Raw genomic sequence first — 17,407 nt, 5'->3', positions numbered from 1 at the left:
CAATGGACACCTTGGACACATTCGGTGTCCATCACTTTGCACCCATGGCAAGGAGACGCAACTAGGTGTGGCATCGAGGCCGGCAGATGGCTCTTGGCCATGACACCTTGAGGCTCCCCCTCCACCATCTCATCACCATCAATAAGAATGTGTTGGAGTTCTGAGTATGTGTCTAGCTGCCTGCCCTGCAGGTTGCCCCCGGACTACTCAAATGTGACAAACACCAACATATGCTGCATGGAGAACCCATCTTCTCCTCAGCCACTAAGGCTGATGTAAGCATGGTCACTATCTGTTTGCCCACCCAGCGTGCGCCAAATATCCAATGCAGCAACGACAATAAGACATGGGGTGGTGGGGGGCCTCAAAGTCTAAGGCTACCTGTTGGGTCAAGTGGCCAAGGCTGACATGGTACTCAGCCTTCCAGAGTGCAGCAAGTCATTGAAGCACTTGTGACACTGCTTTCCAGTGCGCCGCACAGCATCATGAGAGCTACCAGCCTCCACCACCTCCTGCCACGCCCGCCTGGTGACGTGGGGGGCCCTCCTCCTCTCATCCTCCAGAAACAAGACATCCCGATGGTTGGACATCTCTTGGAGGAGGATCTGAGAACCGAGGGGCACAGTGGCCCCTCCGTTGGCCTACCCTGCAGCCTGCCCCCCTCCCCCTCCTCTGCCCTCACCTCTTGTGCTGGCTGATGACTGGCCATGCTGAACAGCCTAAAGGAGGCTGCCTGGCTGCTCTTTATACAGACTGCCAGTTCCCCATTGGAACCAGCGGTGTGAACACGCTGCTACCAATTTAATTTTCCCGATGAACACTGGAGCTGGAACCACGCTGGGTGGCCTGGCTTTGCAAAATGGTGGCGCAGCCTGTTTTGGCGGCGGGGATCGGCTGCCCGCCTGCTGCCAAGTCGGTCGGGCCTGCCCACCCATTGAGGGCAAAATTCAGCACCATGTGTGCATCAAACTCCATGACTAAAGAAGAACTCCCTCCTGTGGAGGTTCCCTGGACTGTCAATACATTGGTTTACCCAGATCATGTGATCTTACAACACAGGGTCATTCTTAAAGCTACAGTCCTACATTTTCCAAAACTATAATTACTGCAGATACACAGATCAATGTCTGGAGAAGAAACTAAATATTAGGGTGCATATTATACATAGCAACAAATCAAAATGTTTTTTTTGCAGTCGGTACGAGGGTCCCACAACGAATGCATCGATCATGTTTAGAGTCGACTATCTCTCTCACAAAGATTTTGGTTCTTTCATTATCCAAAACCTTTTATGGGGTGACTGTTTTGATGCTCATGGTGCAGGTATTTTTGTCTGTGTATTACATACAAAAAAGTGTAAAAGACAGGAATTGCAGGAGTCCTCTGTGAGTGTGGCACCCTCAAATAGGTCCCTGAGCCTGTTGCAGCTGTTGTTCATTTCTATAAACTGGAATATCATACCCCACCCCCTGCCCGAAAATTGGCACTTTGATTGCAGTATTGAAAAAGCCTAGGGGCAGGATATTTAGCTTGTTGGGCATGCCCAGGAGCAGCTGCGCAATGGTCCACCACCCACGATCGACCAATTAACAGCCAGCCGATGTGAAACGTGCACTGATAACCTCAGCGCTGCCTGGGTGGGGGCAGGAGGAGCGCAAGTGCTGAAGTGTTCGCATGTGCGCAGGTGTGCTCAGTGAAAGCTCCCTGAAGGTACAGAGCTGCCTCAGGGAGCTGAAGATTTTTAACATTAAAAATAAGGATTTCAAAAATAAGGAAAACATGTCCCCTCTGTCACATGAGCAGGGACATGTTAAAAATGAGTTTAAAAATTTTTTTTGTCTTTTTTTAATCACTGTTCGAAACCTCATCCCGCCCGTGGATGATGTTTTGCAACAAATGCAAAGGCCACTTGGCCTATTCACCCACCCACCAACAGTGAGATTGGACAGGCAGGGAAAATTTCACTTCAATTCATTTATTAATGGGCTTAACAGCCCTCTTAATTGTCGGCGAGCGCGCTGCCGACCCCCATGCGCACCCACCAACCGCAATATCATGCGAGTGCATGATGATGTTGGGATACTCGCCTGACATCATTGCATGCTATTTCACACTTGTGCATGTCGGGTGCCTGCCTGCACATCGAGCTGAAAATTCTGTCCTAGGTGTGTATTATACATGGTGATAAGGCAATTTTGATTCTTCGTCATAAAAATCAAAGGGTGCGTTATAGTTGGGTGCGCATTATATTCAGAAAATAACAGTACAAGATTTTACTCGTAATCTAACATCGCAAATTTACTAGCCCTCATAATGTTCAGGATTCGAGGCAGAGTAAGGAGCAATATTGGATATAAAAGAACATAAACAGCTTTAATGCAAGTGGTAAAGAACTGGGAGGCCTTTCAGAATCCAAAATACCAACTGAGGCCCTGTACTCTGGAAGATACAATGGCATTATTTTGCAAAAACACCAGGGAGTTCACCACTCGCCATTGTCAAAGACAATATTGCCTCAAACCAACATCACTCAAAGCAACGATCTGGTTATTTATCACTTTGCTGGTTGTGGGACCTTGCTGTGCACAAACTGACTGTCACATTCCCTGCATTACAACCGTGATCCACTTCAAAAACAAAAATTTGTTGCAAAGTGCTTTGGGGCTTCTTGAGGTCATGAAAAGCATTATAGGAATATAAGTTCTTCTCTCAACTGCTGGCTTACCAAGCTTATCCTTCACTTCTTACACTTACTTTCTGTAACACACTTGCCCAATATATCCACAAGCCTTTCGATTATAAGAAGATATTTTACTGTCTGGTTATCTCAACAACAGAAACTTGCCTTTATCTTGACCCTTTCATGTGGTAAAATGCCCCAAGGTGGTTCATAGGAGCATTATCAGACAAAACCTGACACTGAGCCACATGCAACGATATTAAGACTGTTAACCAAACGCTGGTCAAAGAGGTAGGTTTTAATGAGCATCTTAAAGGAGGTAGCTATTACTAATGCAGGTACAGTGTCTTAAATCCGGCTATCCAAAAACCGGAATTGTCCAAATTCCGGACATTTTTCTCCCGGGCGCAGCTCCTGGAACAGAGTAACCACGGGAATAACGAGGCCATTCTCAGGCTGATCCCAGAGGATGGAATCAATGAGACATGTGAACACACAGGACCTGAGTCCATTGCAGCGGTGTAAGATCTGCCTCCCCCCACTTCCTGCCCCTGCCCTCTATATTCTCCGGACACAAAGCTGCCTGTCCCACCAGTGGGAACATTCCAATTGCAACGTTCCCAGCCACTCTCAGATGAGAGGATCAGAAACCAGCCAGTTCTATTGTCCCTGTGAAGCCTGTGTGAAGGAGCTGTTTGATAATCCAAAATCAGTGAAAGTCCGAAATCTAGCATGGTCTCGGTCCCAAGATTGCCAGATTTGGGATGCTGTGCCTGTATTAGTGTTTTATTCCAGATTTATTTAAATCACTGAATCTAAATTCCCAGCTGCCATGGTGGGATTTGAATTCAATTCACTGGATCATTAGCCCAGGCCTTAGGATTACTGGTCCTACAATATAACCGCCACACTACCAGAAATGTAGTTAGCCCATGCAGATGCACCATCATGTTGTTATTACATATATGGTTTCATGTAATTATCTCATAAGCAGGCAGTATCATGTAGTTTCCCTATTACCAGGTGATAGCATTTGGTTTTCCAATATAAAGGCTCATATATCATGTAATTAATCCACATAAAGCTGTACCATGTTTACCTGCTGTACAGTTACTCCACATACAGCCTGAATCAGGTAGTAACTCTGTGTACAGGCAATAGCCTTTGTAGTCTGTCCATATACAGTCGGTGCCAGGTAATTACCCCATTTATTGGCATTATCATCTAGTTGCTCCATATACAGAAATCGTCAGAGATTCACATTTACAGATTGTATTATGCATTCACATCACATACATACATTAAATACAAATTGCATTAGAAGCAGCATAGAGAAGGTTCACTTGACTCATTCCTGGGATGAAGGGCTTATCCTATGAAGAAAGGTTGAATGGGTTGGGCCTGTATCCATTGGAGTTTAGAAGAATGAGAGGTGATCTTAATGAAACATAAAATCTTGAGGGGACCTGATAGAGTGGATACCAGCAGAATGTTTCCACTTGTGGGGGAGACTAGAACTAGGGGACATCGTTTAAGAACAAGAGATGAGGAGAATTTTTTTCTCTCAGAGGGCCATTAGTCTGTGGAATTGTCTTCCTCAGGGAGCAGTGGAGGTTGGGTCATTGAATTTATTCAAGGCTGAGTTAGACAGAATTTTGATAGACAAGGGAGTCCAGGGTTATGGGGGGCAGGCAGGAAAATGGAGTTGAGACCACAATCAGATCAGCCATGATCTTATTGAATGGTGAAGCAGGTTTGAAGGGCTGAATGGCCTATTCCTGCTACTAAGTCCTAAACACAATGTCAGATTCTACTTGCACGCTGATAACATCCAGCTCTGCCTCACCATTACCTTTCTCAACTCCACCACTATCTCTAAATTGTCTGATTGTTTGTCCAACATCCAGTACTGGGTGAGCAGAAATTTCCTCCGACTAAATATCAGGAAGACCAAAGTTGTTAGCTTTGATCCCTGCCAAAAAATTCCGTTCTATAGTCTCTGATTCCATTGCTCACCTTGGCCACTGTCGGAGGCTGAACCAGACTTAATGTCCTGCTTGACCCTAAGGTGAGCTTCCCACCACATATCCACTCCACCACCAAGATCTCTTACTTCCACTTCCTTAACATTGCCCGATTCTCATCCACACCTTTTTTACTTCTAAACTTGACTAGTTTAATGCAGTCCTCATTGGCCTCCATCTTCCACCCTGCATAAACTTGAGATCATCCAAAGCTCTGCTGGCCGTGTCCTTATTCGCACCAAGTCCCATTCCCCTATCACTCCAGTGCTCGCTGACATACATTGGCTCCCAGTCAAAACAACACCTTGATTTTAAAATACTTATCCTTGTTTTCAAATCCATCCATGACTTCATCCCTCCTTGTCTCTGTAATCTCCTCCAGACCTACAAACCTGCAAGATATCTGCCCTCCTTGAATTGTGGTCTCTTACATATTCCTGATTTAAATTGCTCCATTTGTGGCTATGCCTTCAGTTGCCAAAGTCCTAAGCTCTGAAATTTCCTCCCTAAATCTCCCACCTCACTTTCCTCCTTGAAGACGCTTCTCACTACTTCAGACTAAGCCCTAGACCACCTGTCCTAATATTCCCTTATGTGACTCGGTGTCAAATTTTGTCTGATAATCATTCCTGTGAACTGCCTTGTACATTGTACTGTATTGCAGGTGCTGTCTAAATGCAAGTTGTTGCTGTTGTCATGTAGTTAGTCCATACAGATGATATTATGTAGTTACAGGACAGTGCCTCTGAGTCAAGAAGGTCATGGGCCCAAGTCCCCTTCCACAGACTTGAGCACAAAGTTCAGGCTGACACTCCAGTTCAGAGGGAGTGCTACACTGTCAGAGGTGCTGTCTTACAGATGAAATGTTGAACCAAGGCCCTGTCTGCCCTCCAGGGTAAAAGATACTTCAGCACTACTTTGAAGATGAATAGTGGTGTTCTTCCTGTTTCCTTGCCAACATTTATCCATTAACTAACAACAATAAAAAGCAGATTCTTTGGTCATTAATTCATTGCTGTTTGAGGGACCATCCTATGCATAAATGTGTTTCCTACATTACAATAGTGACTACAAAGTGTTTCATTGGTTATAAAATGCTTTGGGACATCTTGATGTCATGAAAGGTGTTGTAGAATTGCAAGTCTTTCATTTTTTATTTTCTTTGTTAATACACAGGCTATATAATGTCCTTATCCCACATATAGGCGGCATTGTGTAGTTACTATATATGCAGGCTGTAATTATTCCATGTACAAGGTTTATCATTTATTCCATATCCATAATTCTTGTTCTCAAACCCTACATGTCCTTACCCCACCCTAACTGTTTATGCTGCTGCAGCCCAATAAACCTCCAAAATATTGGCGCTCCTCCATTTCTGGCCTCTTGCACATCCAGTATTTTTAATTGCTGCACCATTGGTGCCCATGCCTTCAGCTCCATAGCTCCTGAAGTATGGAGTTCCCCACATGTTTCCACTTTTGTTACCATACAGTTGTTACATTTTGCATATTTTTTTAGCCCAATTCCTTAGTCTATAGATAATTTTTTCAATATAAGACTGCAACTCAGCCTTCGGGTTGCAATCATGTTTCTCGAACAAAACACCATTCTCATTATAAATCACTATGTCTCTCTACTCCTCTCTTCTTCTTTAAGACAGTCCTTAACACCTGCCACTTTGACCAAACGTTTGGTCACCTGTCCCAATGGCTTCTTATGTCAGTGACAAATTTTATTTGATAGTCACTCCTGTGAAAAACTTTGGAACATTTTGCTATGTTAAAGTTGCAATATAAACATAGAAACATAGAAATTAGGAGCAGGAGTAGGCCTTTGAGCCTGTTCCGCCATTCATTGTGATCATGGCTGATCATCCAACTCAATAGCTTGCTCCCGCTTTCTCCCCATACCCTTTGATCCCTTTCGCCCCAAGAGCTATATCTAATTCCTTCTTGAAAGCATACAATGTTTTGGTCTCAACTACTTTCTGTTGTAATGAATTCCACAGGCTCACCACTCTCTGGGTGAAGAAATTTCTCCTCATTTCAGTCCTAAATGGTCTACCCCATATCCTCAGACTGTGATCCCTGGTTCTGGACTCCCCACCATCGGGAATATTCTTCCTGCATCTACCCTGTCTAGTCATGTTAGAATTTTATAGGTTTCTATGAGATCCCCCTCATTCTTCTGAACTCCAACGAATATAATCCTAATCGACTCAATCTCTCCTCATCCCAGGAATCAGTCAGGTAAACCTTCGCTGCACTCCATCTATAGCAAGTACATCCTTCCTCAGATAAGGAGACCAAAACTGCACACAATATTCCAGGTGTGGTTTCACCAAGGCCCTGTATAATTGTAGCATGGCATCCCTGTTCCTGTACTCGAATCCTCTGGCTATGAAGGCCAACATACTATTTGCCTTCTTTACCGCCTGCTGCACCTGCATGTTTACTTCAGCGACTGGTGTACAAGGACACCCAGGTCTCATTGCACATTCCCCTCTCTCAATTTATAGCCATTCAGATAATAATCTGCCTTCCTGTTTTTGCTACCAAAGTGGATAACCTCACATTTATCCACATTATACTGTATCTGCTATGCATTTGCCCACTCACTCAACTTGTCCAAATCACACTGAAGCATCTTTGCATCCTCCTCACAGCTCACCCTCCCACCCAGCTTTGTGTCACCTGCAAACTTGGAAATATTACATTAAATTCCCTCATCTAAATCATTAATATATATTGTGAATAACTAGGGTCCCAGCACCAATCCCTGCAGTACCCCACTAGTCACTGCCTGCCACTTTGTGGGATTGAAGTCATACGTAAGGAGAAGATTACAGGCACCCTTACCTCAAGGGCATTTGTGGATTTTTTTTTAACAACAATTCAACTTCCGCAGTTGGTTAGTTTCCTGTCTACTATTTTGCCAACTATTTGGAGCTCAATTTCCCAATGTGCCATTATGAGAATTGATGCCCTCAACTCTGACTAGTCCAGCAATTTAGCCACGAGAGTTCTATACCTCAGTAGAAAGTCAACTGCCCAAGAGAGATTACAGTGGGTTGAATAGATACTTCACAAAACTTGAACATTTTAAGAGAGTACTGTTTGTAATGGATGGTGATTCAGTTATTAGGACATGCTGACTTGGGATTATCAGAGGAAAACATAGAGGACATTTTTTAAAGCATTATTAGAACATGGAATACTTTACCACAAGGTGCTATTCAGGAAGAGATTATAACAGCAATTAAAGGGGGAGTGGATAAAATATTGAAAAAGAGGAATAAAGCTGTGCATGGGAAAAGAGTAGAGCAATGGGCTTAGAGGAAATAGGTCCAATTAAAAAAACTAACACCAGCGCAGGTACAATGGATCAAATGGCCTCCTTCTGTGATGCAATGATTCGATAAATTAGAAGATAATAATAAAAAAACAATCAGCAATAAAGAAATTCTTCATTGCTCAAGGACCTCTCCTTTTCATTACCTCATACTCAGCTGCGAGACTTGGGAAGGCTAATTCTGTTATGACAGGTGTTTTATGAGCACCAGGAGAAGATGAGCAACTTCAGTCACCCTGTCAGCCTGATGGAGAGCTTAAGCTTGGTAAAGCAATCCACCTATAGATGTATAACGAAACCCATCTGACCAGAGCTTTGTGCACCCAACCTGTGCTCATCTGCTGGGAAATCTAGTTCAGTAACTATTGAGTGCTTTTATCGTAAATCCGAATATATAGATAATTCTACACCTCTCTATCATCTGTGGCATTGTACATAGCAGGTGTTAAGATCAATGTAGCCTTTAGGTGAAGTAGGATTAGAGAGTAGAAGATAATTGGACCCGAACAAGCAGATGTAAATTTTTTAAATATTTTCATTACAACTTCTTATGCTCACATTTATGATAGAAAATGCCAATGTAATACCTGTACTTACACCCTCCCCCCTAAAGATGGCACTGCAGCGCCTTCATTAATGGAGTTGCAGCGTGACCAGTTTACATAGGCAGTTGCAATGGGAAATGTTGACAGGAAGTGCACATAAACATAAGATTCTTCATTTTGCTGATAAAAGCTAAAACTCCCCGAGTTATTAAAATTCGATGATTTAGCTGCTGCCTGCAATGTTTACATTGATAGTTCGTAGATAGTTCAACTACTTTGTTAGTGACTGAGTTGTGAAAGCATTTCTTGCTGCAGTATGATAAATGGAAAGGTATTTGTGACTTACTGATAATATTGCTTTATGAAGGATTTAAATTATAGTGTGAAGCATCAAGTTTGAGTCTTAATGTTTGGCAGAGAGGGCTGAATGAGAACAGTGAGACTGAAACATGTAGCCAGGGCAAAACAGGTGGCTGTTCTGTGTTCTCTAACTTCTGTCTTCTTGCTCTATAGGACATCATGTTGAAATAATGAACAGCACACTGGTGGAAAACCAGAACATGTCCTTGGGAAGCTGCACATGGCCTTTGTGTACATACTCCCATCATCCCCATGCTACCACCTCCACAGTAAGCCTACCACAGCCTACATGCTAACTAAAACCAAAATGATGGGAATGTCAAGAAGAAAAACAAAAAGCACTATAAAAACGTCAAGTAAATTTACATACTCCTGTTAGACACTACTTATATGTAGTAATTAAATGAGATATACTACTGCTTATATCTCATTGCTGTAACACATTTATAATCAATTCATGGTAATAGTGATAAGCATTTTCAACGTATGAAGACTGTTGGTTTAATGTATATTATCAATAGAAATTGTTTATCCGTCTCAATTTTTATGTAAGAGTGTTATCTTAACTGAATGTTAAGTTTACATTGGAATAAAAAGTAGTTTTGTTTTTAAGGAAATGTCTTTCGTGAAACAGGTTCCCCAATAGCCTCCTACTTGGTCACCATGTTTCCCATTTAGCCCTTATTACAAACAAAAAATGAATGTTAATAAGAAACAGGACAAAAACAATTGAAATAGAGAGTGACAATGAACTCCAGTCCTTACTGTGTGTCCGATTTCCAATTATGCCTTGTCTATGTAACATCAAGTTTTATAAACTTAGAAAATGTATCCAGATTTAACAGACATGTTTTGTATAGCAATATTTTCAGTGTAAATATTGATGCATGCTTCACAAACACACCTACACTCTGATATTAGCTGGTTATGGGCAGGAGCCTCTGAATGGGCGTGCAGTTCTCAACTATATAAACATTTCTAGTAGAAAATTCAAGATCTTACAAAAAGACTATATAAGCATCACTGTCTGTGTAGACATATGAAACTTATATAATTGACAGATATGTGCCAGAGTCAATCTATCACATTGGCAAGTTACTGAATAATTGTACCTGAGGACCTCGAAACAGTCTATTGTAAAGAAAAGACTGATTTTTCTGCTAATGGCATGCTTTTTACTGCAAATATTTTTGTCCTGTTTTTCCTTCTGAACTGTTGTGATGAAATAGGCCTGGCTATTGGGGAATAGCCTTGCACGTGTTTGTGTGTTCTCTCATTTCTATTGCTGGTCAGAACCTCTTCCTTCACACTGTGTTCCAGTGCCTCAGAGAAAGCCGGGTGAGTGTCACTAAGCTTGAGTGAATGTGGTATATCGAGGGTGTTAAAGGGACCCTGGTTCTTTGAAGCTAAATCAAATGCTTCGTTGTCGCCTCTGTGCTTCACTATCAAGGTACAGGATGTCTTTTCTGGCCACGGTAGACCTATGACACATTGATAGTGGGCTGTTGTAGTCCCGCACTGCGTTTGGTGGCATCAGCTAGGAATAGACAGCTTCAGATTACAGATCAGTATGTCAGCAAAGCTGTGGAAGCATTCTAATTATGGTGGAGACTCAATATTCAATCCTTTAAATTGACTGGGCTGAGGATTGGAAAACTGTTTGAAATTGTCCATGTTAATACATCTCAGAGCTGTGGGATCCCAACTGATCTCATCCAGTTAAAGAGTCGATTAAAAGTAACACTGTGTGAGGGAGGCAGCTCGTGTTCCCTTCATTTGGATCCTTGCTTGTGATCCAAGGGTCTGGTTTAATTTGCTTTTGGTTTGTTACACTGGGCAACATTCAAGGCGATGCCATTAAATGCAGTGCATGTTCAGAATCCATTTCAGAGCTGCACTTGTGTCATAAGCTGTAGAAGATCACTGTGAATGTACACTCGCAGCTTGACTAGTGTGTGGTGATTACAGGGTTGAGGTAGGTGTTGTCTCTGAGCATTAAGAGATATGCAACTGAAAAGTTCATTATCTTCAATGGAGCAATCCTTCGAACTGGCTCAGTACTTCAAACCATCACCCCTTTAGCCTCCCAAATCACTCACATCACCATTCCCCAGCCTACAATGCAGGGTGTGTAAAATGTAAATCTGGAATTTAAAATAACTTCCCATTTCAAGAAAGGTCAGAGGTTCCTGCTGATAAAAAGACAGACATGGAGGATGTTTAGGGTAGTTTAATGAGGTGCCTCGGATGCTTCAGCATCACTGGCAAATTAAAAATTAAAAAGGGTTAAAAGCAACGAAAGCTCAAAGCACTAGTGTCGCCAAATGCAATTTAAAAAGAGGCAAAAAAGCGCCATTTCAGAAGCCGCACTAAGAGAAAACAATACTAAATGTGCAATGAATTATTCCAAATGATTTGTTTAATTGAAAAAATGGAAGTCGTCAGACTATAAATGTCATTAGCTCGTGTGCATTCTTCATAACAGTCACGTTGATTGAAAGTGACTCTAAATAAGAATTTTCAGCATCACCGACTCATTTCTTTGTATCACATTGCGGGATGGCTGGAATCTGGTGCCCAGCGCACTGGTTTTCACCACTTCGTCTCATCTCACACCACCTCATCATCCAACATCTCTGTTTACATCATCCACAGTTCTGTTTTCTTTTTTTCTTTTTGTTTAGTTTTCTCAGCCTTATGCAAATGATATGCAAGAAATCCTGAACCTTGGATAAAACGGGTCACACTGAGGGAAAGTGGAAAGAAGAGGGTAGAGGACAGAGACAGGGATTTTTCCAGTTGGGCTGGACAAATTTAGAATTAACGTTCTGTTTCCATCGCAGCAAAAAGTGCAACACAAAGCTAGGAGAAGGATAGGAATCAAGCACACCAGTGCTTCTCCTGCTACTGAAATGATTAAATGGCAGAGTCATAGTACACCAGCCACATGTTCCATTAGCTACATGGGAATTTGAGTTAATGTAGTTTGCAAACTCTGTTAGTGTATCTGACAGAATTATATAGTACTACATTTCTTCACCCTTGTGTGTTTCACAGTACTGTACGCTGAGAACGGAAAAATCTTTGGGAACAAAGTTCCATTCCTCTCAGAAGGATCAGCGAGATTTGACTTGATTAACTGTGTGCCTGTAAAAGGGCCTTAGATGCTATAATGGTTTAAAACGATATAATCTATAGACGTTTGAGCCGATAGCCTAATCTAAATGTCAGTACATTACAGCACACGGTGTACTATCAGTGATAAGACTCAAGTCTAAATTTTTCTTTTCTACCACTAATCGCTGTCGTTTCTCTACTCTACATTGATTACTTAGTTTTAATTACAGTCAATTAAGAACTAACAATTTAAATCTGAGGGAGTGTTAATAAAAGTTTGGTTTTAACATTTGTATTTGAAACCATTTATTAATTCATTAAAAGTCATTTATTTTATGCTAACCTTCACTGGGATATGGTAAAAAGTTTAATACAATACATACCTAGTTTGTGTAGTTTACATTTTAGAATAAAATTAACTTTGTATGTAACTCTTACAATGATAGATTCATTGTTAACTAATTATGATATTGAGTTGTTGCTATGGCAACAAAACTACAACATGGCTACCTTTGTATAAATTATTTGTGAATTTTCACTTGTAATTTTAAAAAAATGTACATCGGCATGAACTTTAAAAAAAAGGTACAGTTAGACACACTCAGGCCAAGAGAAATGATATCCTTTGACTATTTTGAATACCCAAAGTTCCACTCAAAACATACTTGAGACCTGAATCTGTGTCTGTATGTCCCTTTCTCAAAGAGGTTTACAACACATGGATTTAGAACCGGGTTTTATAATGAGTTGAAAGCGTGGTACAGTGTTGTAAAAAAAAACAAAACTCTGAAAAATCTGAGAATGCTGCAGTTTGACTGATTTGACCTGTTAGTGTACGATTGTGTGTGACACATCTTTTTTTTTGCACTTATGTACATAGTTAAAAGAAATATTCAGATCTTATTTTGAATAAAAAAAGGAACTGTGTTAAATACAGAAAAGTTTGTTAAGGTAAATAAGGTCGGCATTGCTAAAGGCTTTGGAAAAAAGAAACGAGGAACAGTTTTTGCTATAAAACTTATCTGGAAGCATGATAGCGCTTTGCTGTTGAGAAAAGCTTTGTAGTTTGCCATAGCTTTACTGTACAATGAATGAGAACAACACACTGAGTTCTAGAGTTTAGAATCAAGCCTTCAGCAGCCAGATACAATCCTACTGTTGAAATGGTCTAAACAGTAAAAAAAAATATTCAAATAAATTAGCCATCAACACACAAAAGAACAGATGAATTGCAAGATGAAAAATAAACAATCATGTTACACTGATTTCAAAGGTTCAAGTTCTATAATACTGTACACAGATGCAATCTGATGGTGGAAGCCTACTGATTTTGTTGCCATGGCTGCTGTATCCTAGCAACTGAGGGAATGAGTATCCCTGCTCATGGGTTGCTTTGGAAACCTGTAAGCAGGACCTGTGCCTTTGTTCACTTAGCGTGCATCTCGTTGTCACTTTCTAGGCTCGTCCTGCACGAGAGGCAGATTTCTCTATCTCAAACAGTGATTTGAAATCTCTGTCTACAGACTAGGGAGCAGATACGTACCTGCTTGTGACTGCTGAGGTGGGTCAGAATGTGATTTCAACCCCGCACTTAATCTGAGACCTCCTCTCTACTACACACCTCACATTAGGCAAAGAAAAGACATTGAAATGAAGCGAATGGAGCTTTTACCTTTTAAGACAAGGTCCCAAAATTGCACAGAAGTTAAAGCTGTTCATTCCCTCAACTGCTACAAGCAAGATAGTAGCTTTGAATTTCTTTTCTCTTTAGATTTCTGCCAATTTAGCTCGCTGTAGTGCTTGTACGTGCTTTAGATAAGATGTGCTGTATGCTACATATTTCAGTATTTTACTTATATTGCCATTGTTTAATTTCTGACCTTTTAAAAAAAAATAAAGTGCTTAAAACGGTTAGCTGTCTGTACATTTATTTTGCACCCACTGACATCAGAGTGAAACAAATGGCAAGTGTTGTTGTCAGTGTATGATTCTATGAAGAAACCAGCTGCAAAACTGTGTAGGTTCAAATCCAAATGTGCTTAAAAGGTTTAAATAATGCTGCACCAGTTTGGTGTCCAGTAACAGGAGAGCAGGTCTTGTTGCGCAGTGGTAGAGTCCCTATTTCTGGGCCAGAAGCTCCACTTCAGGACTTGATGGCCGTGGAAGGTGCATTCAGAACATGGCCAGATAGTTTGAATATCAGCCTGAAAATGCTCCCGATATGCTTGGTGGCAGACAGTAAGAGCAGGAGAGGTTCCCGGTTGGCCATATTGTAGACAGCAATGGCAAACCACTGCAGTACTTGGACAAACATAAGCATGGACCAATCCAATAGAAATCCAAGGTTGCCAATTCCTTCTTAGGGTATGGCACCTGAAGTAGGAGGAGGATTAGAAGTCAAAATGGAGTAATGGAATACAAAAGTAGGAAGGTTATGCTTCAGTTATACAGGGCATTTGTGAGACCACATCTGGAGTACTGCGCACAGTATTGGCTTCTTTATTTAAGGAAGGATGTAAATGTGTTGGGAGCAGTTCAGAAAAGGTTTACTAATACCTGGATTGAGTGCGTTGTCTTATGAAGAAAGGTTGGACAGGCTAGACTTGTATCTGCTGGGGCAGAATTTTACGTTCAGAGTGCGCATGCACATCCGGTATGCCCTAGCGTAAAATGGCGCACGATGATGTCGGGCATGCGTCTTAACATAATCGCACACTTGTGCGATATTTCATTCGGCAGGCACGCGCCAGAGTTGGCTGTGCGCCCACCATTTATTGAAAGACCTTTTTAAGGCCATTAACAAGCTAATTAAAATCAAATTTTTCGCTGCCCGGCCAACCTTACAGTTGGCGGGCTGGCGAAAAGGCCAAGCGGCCTTTACATTTTTAGGAAACCTTAGTCTCGAGCGAGATGAGGTTTCCTAAAGCAAATAAACATTAAATAAAAACTTTGTTTTTGAATTAAAAACATGTCCCAGCTCATGTGACAGTCACATGATGGGACATGTTTTAAAAAAATTTTTACTGTCTTTATTCTTATTTTTATAAAGCGCTTCAAAGCGCTTCAATCTCCCTGAAGTAGTCCTGTGCCTCAGGGAGATTGAAGCGCTCTTTCGCTGCACGCCAGGCCCGCTCTCCATCCTCCCCCCACCTGCACAGATAGAGCTAAGCGCTGATGCTCGCGATCCACGCCCGCCCACATGAAATCATGGTGTGGAGCCAATTGCAGGCGGCGGTCGACTTCCAGACATCCCCTGCCCACTCCCACCGAAACCCCCCGACGAGGGAAAAATTCTGGCCCTGGAGTTTAGAAGAGTGAGGGGTAATTTGATTGAAACATTTAAGATCCGGCGGGGGGGTGTCTTAACAGGCAGGATGTGGAGAGGATGTTTCCTCTTGTGGGAGAATTTAGTACTAAGGGGCAACTGTTTAAAAATAAGGGGTTGCCTATTTAGGACAGATGAGGAGAAATTTTTTCTCTGGGGGTTTTGAGTCTTTGGAACTCACTTCCTCAGAAGGCAGTGGAAGCAGATTCTTTGCATCTTTTTAAGGCTGAGCTGGATAGGTTCTTGATTTAGAAGGGGGTGAAAGGTAATAAGAGGGTAGGTTGAAATGTAGAGTTGAGGTCACAATCAGATCAGCCATGATCTCATTGAATGGTGGAGCAGCTCAAGGGCTAAGTGGTCTACTCCTGCTCCTAATTAATACTTTTGTATGTAAGGCGATGGGTTCTTGAGATCTGGGCAGGTGGCTGATGACAGACCTCCTTTCATAATGGTGCTAGCTGCATTGTCAGAGTCACTGGGATGGTGAGTGTTACCAAACACCTTTTAAAAGATATTGTTAAGAACCATCCAGATTGTGCTGGCGTCTCCATGAATTAAAGATTAATCTCATGAACATTGCACCGAGCAAACCTAGGACAACCATAGGGGCAGGAAAAAATTATGTTCTTTCATTCTCTTTGAACACATTACTTAATAAATATTGGGCAGGGGTATAAAAATTGTTTCGATGATTATTGACTGTCAGTCAATCAGACAATGAAGAGTCCATTTACTTTCCAACATGCATAGGAAGTGGGGCTCCACAATCTAGAGGGACAAGGGCAGCAGATAGATGTAAACACCACCACCTGGAAGTTCCCCTCCAAGCCACTCACCATCTTGACTTGGAAATATATCACCATTCTTTCACCGTCGCTGGGTCAAAATCCTGGAACTCTCTTCCTAACAGCACTGTGGGTGTACCTACACCTCATAGATGGCAGCCGTTCAAGGAGGCAGCTCACCACCACCTTCTCAAGGGCAATTAATAATGGGCAATATATTTTGGCCTAGCCAGTGATGCCCACTTCCCATGAATGAATAAAAACAAAACTGTGAGGAAGCAACCTCCAGGAATACATCAACAAGAGTTGGTGACACGATTTTACGACTGCTAACATTGTGGGGAGATGATAGCAAAGTGGCAATGTCACAGGACTAATTCAGAGGCTTAAGTTAATGCTTTTGGGACATGAGTTCAAATCCTCACATGGTAACTAGTGGAGTTTAAATTCAATTACTAAATCTAGAATATAAAGCTAGTTTCAGTAATGGCGACCATGAAACTATCATCGATTGTCAGTGAAAACCCGTCTGGTTCACTAGTATCCTTTAGGGAAGGAAATCTATGGTCATTACCTGGTTGGCCTCAATACCCACAGTAGCTGTCCTTTGAAGGCCTAGCAAACCACTCAGTTCAAAGGCAATTAGGGAAGGCCTTACCAGTAGCACCCACATCCCATGAACGGCTAATAGACCACAGGTGAGTGCTGCTCAAAATGGACCTTCTGCTCTTTGGATGTGCAGTCTGTTCTCACATACTGTCATTGGTGTCAAGCTGTTGAAGAAAACCCAGTTTTATCTGGGAAACAGACACAATGATTAAAACAGCTCTTGTGTGTTGAAAAATATCTAACACTGGTAGAATGGGTGTAATGGAGATGCTTGAGTATGCTCTATCTCTCTCACCACCCTGACACTAAAAGGACAGAGATGCTATTCATAGAACAAATTCAAACACTCTCTGGGACTTTAGCCAAGAATATTATTTCATTTTTACCCCACTGGTTGCCTCACACAAATATTACAGCATATCGGAGAACTGTAATTTTTCAAACAGTTTCTCTCTCCAGCATGTTCTTTGTGTGCACTTGATCAATATGAATGGACAAGGCCCATCCGCTGAGGAAGACCCAACACGCTCCTCCTGCCTCTCCACACACAGAATCTGGATCTTCATTAAATAATTTTAAATGTTTTGTTTTGATTAACCATTAAAAAA

The 17,407-nt window shown here is 41.8% G+C and overlaps 1 protein-coding gene across 5 annotated transcripts in view; it reads left to right on the top strand.

Moving 5' to 3' along the window:
• Positions 1 to 13,991, top strand: part of LOC121281860 (muscleblind-like protein 3) — a 185,715-nt gene extending 171,724 nt beyond the window's left edge. For all 5 annotated transcript variants that reach the window (XR_005943968.1, XM_041194942.1, XM_041194943.1 and 2 more), the window contains one exon: positions 9,117 to 13,991. The gene's annotated coding sequence lies outside the window, so the exon portion shown is untranslated. The remainder of the gene's footprint in view (positions 1 to 9,116) is intronic.
• Positions 13,992 to 17,407: the final 3,416 nt, after the last annotated feature.

Source organism: Carcharodon carcharias, chromosome 9 (assembly GCF_017639515.1).
Source record: "Carcharodon carcharias isolate sCarCar2 chromosome 9, sCarCar2.pri, whole genome shotgun sequence".
NCBI lineage: Eukaryota > Metazoa > Chordata > Chondrichthyes > Lamniformes > Lamnidae > Carcharodon > Carcharodon carcharias.
The sequence above is the reverse complement of the archived record's forward strand: the minus strand, read 5'-3'. Positions and strand labels throughout refer to the sequence as shown.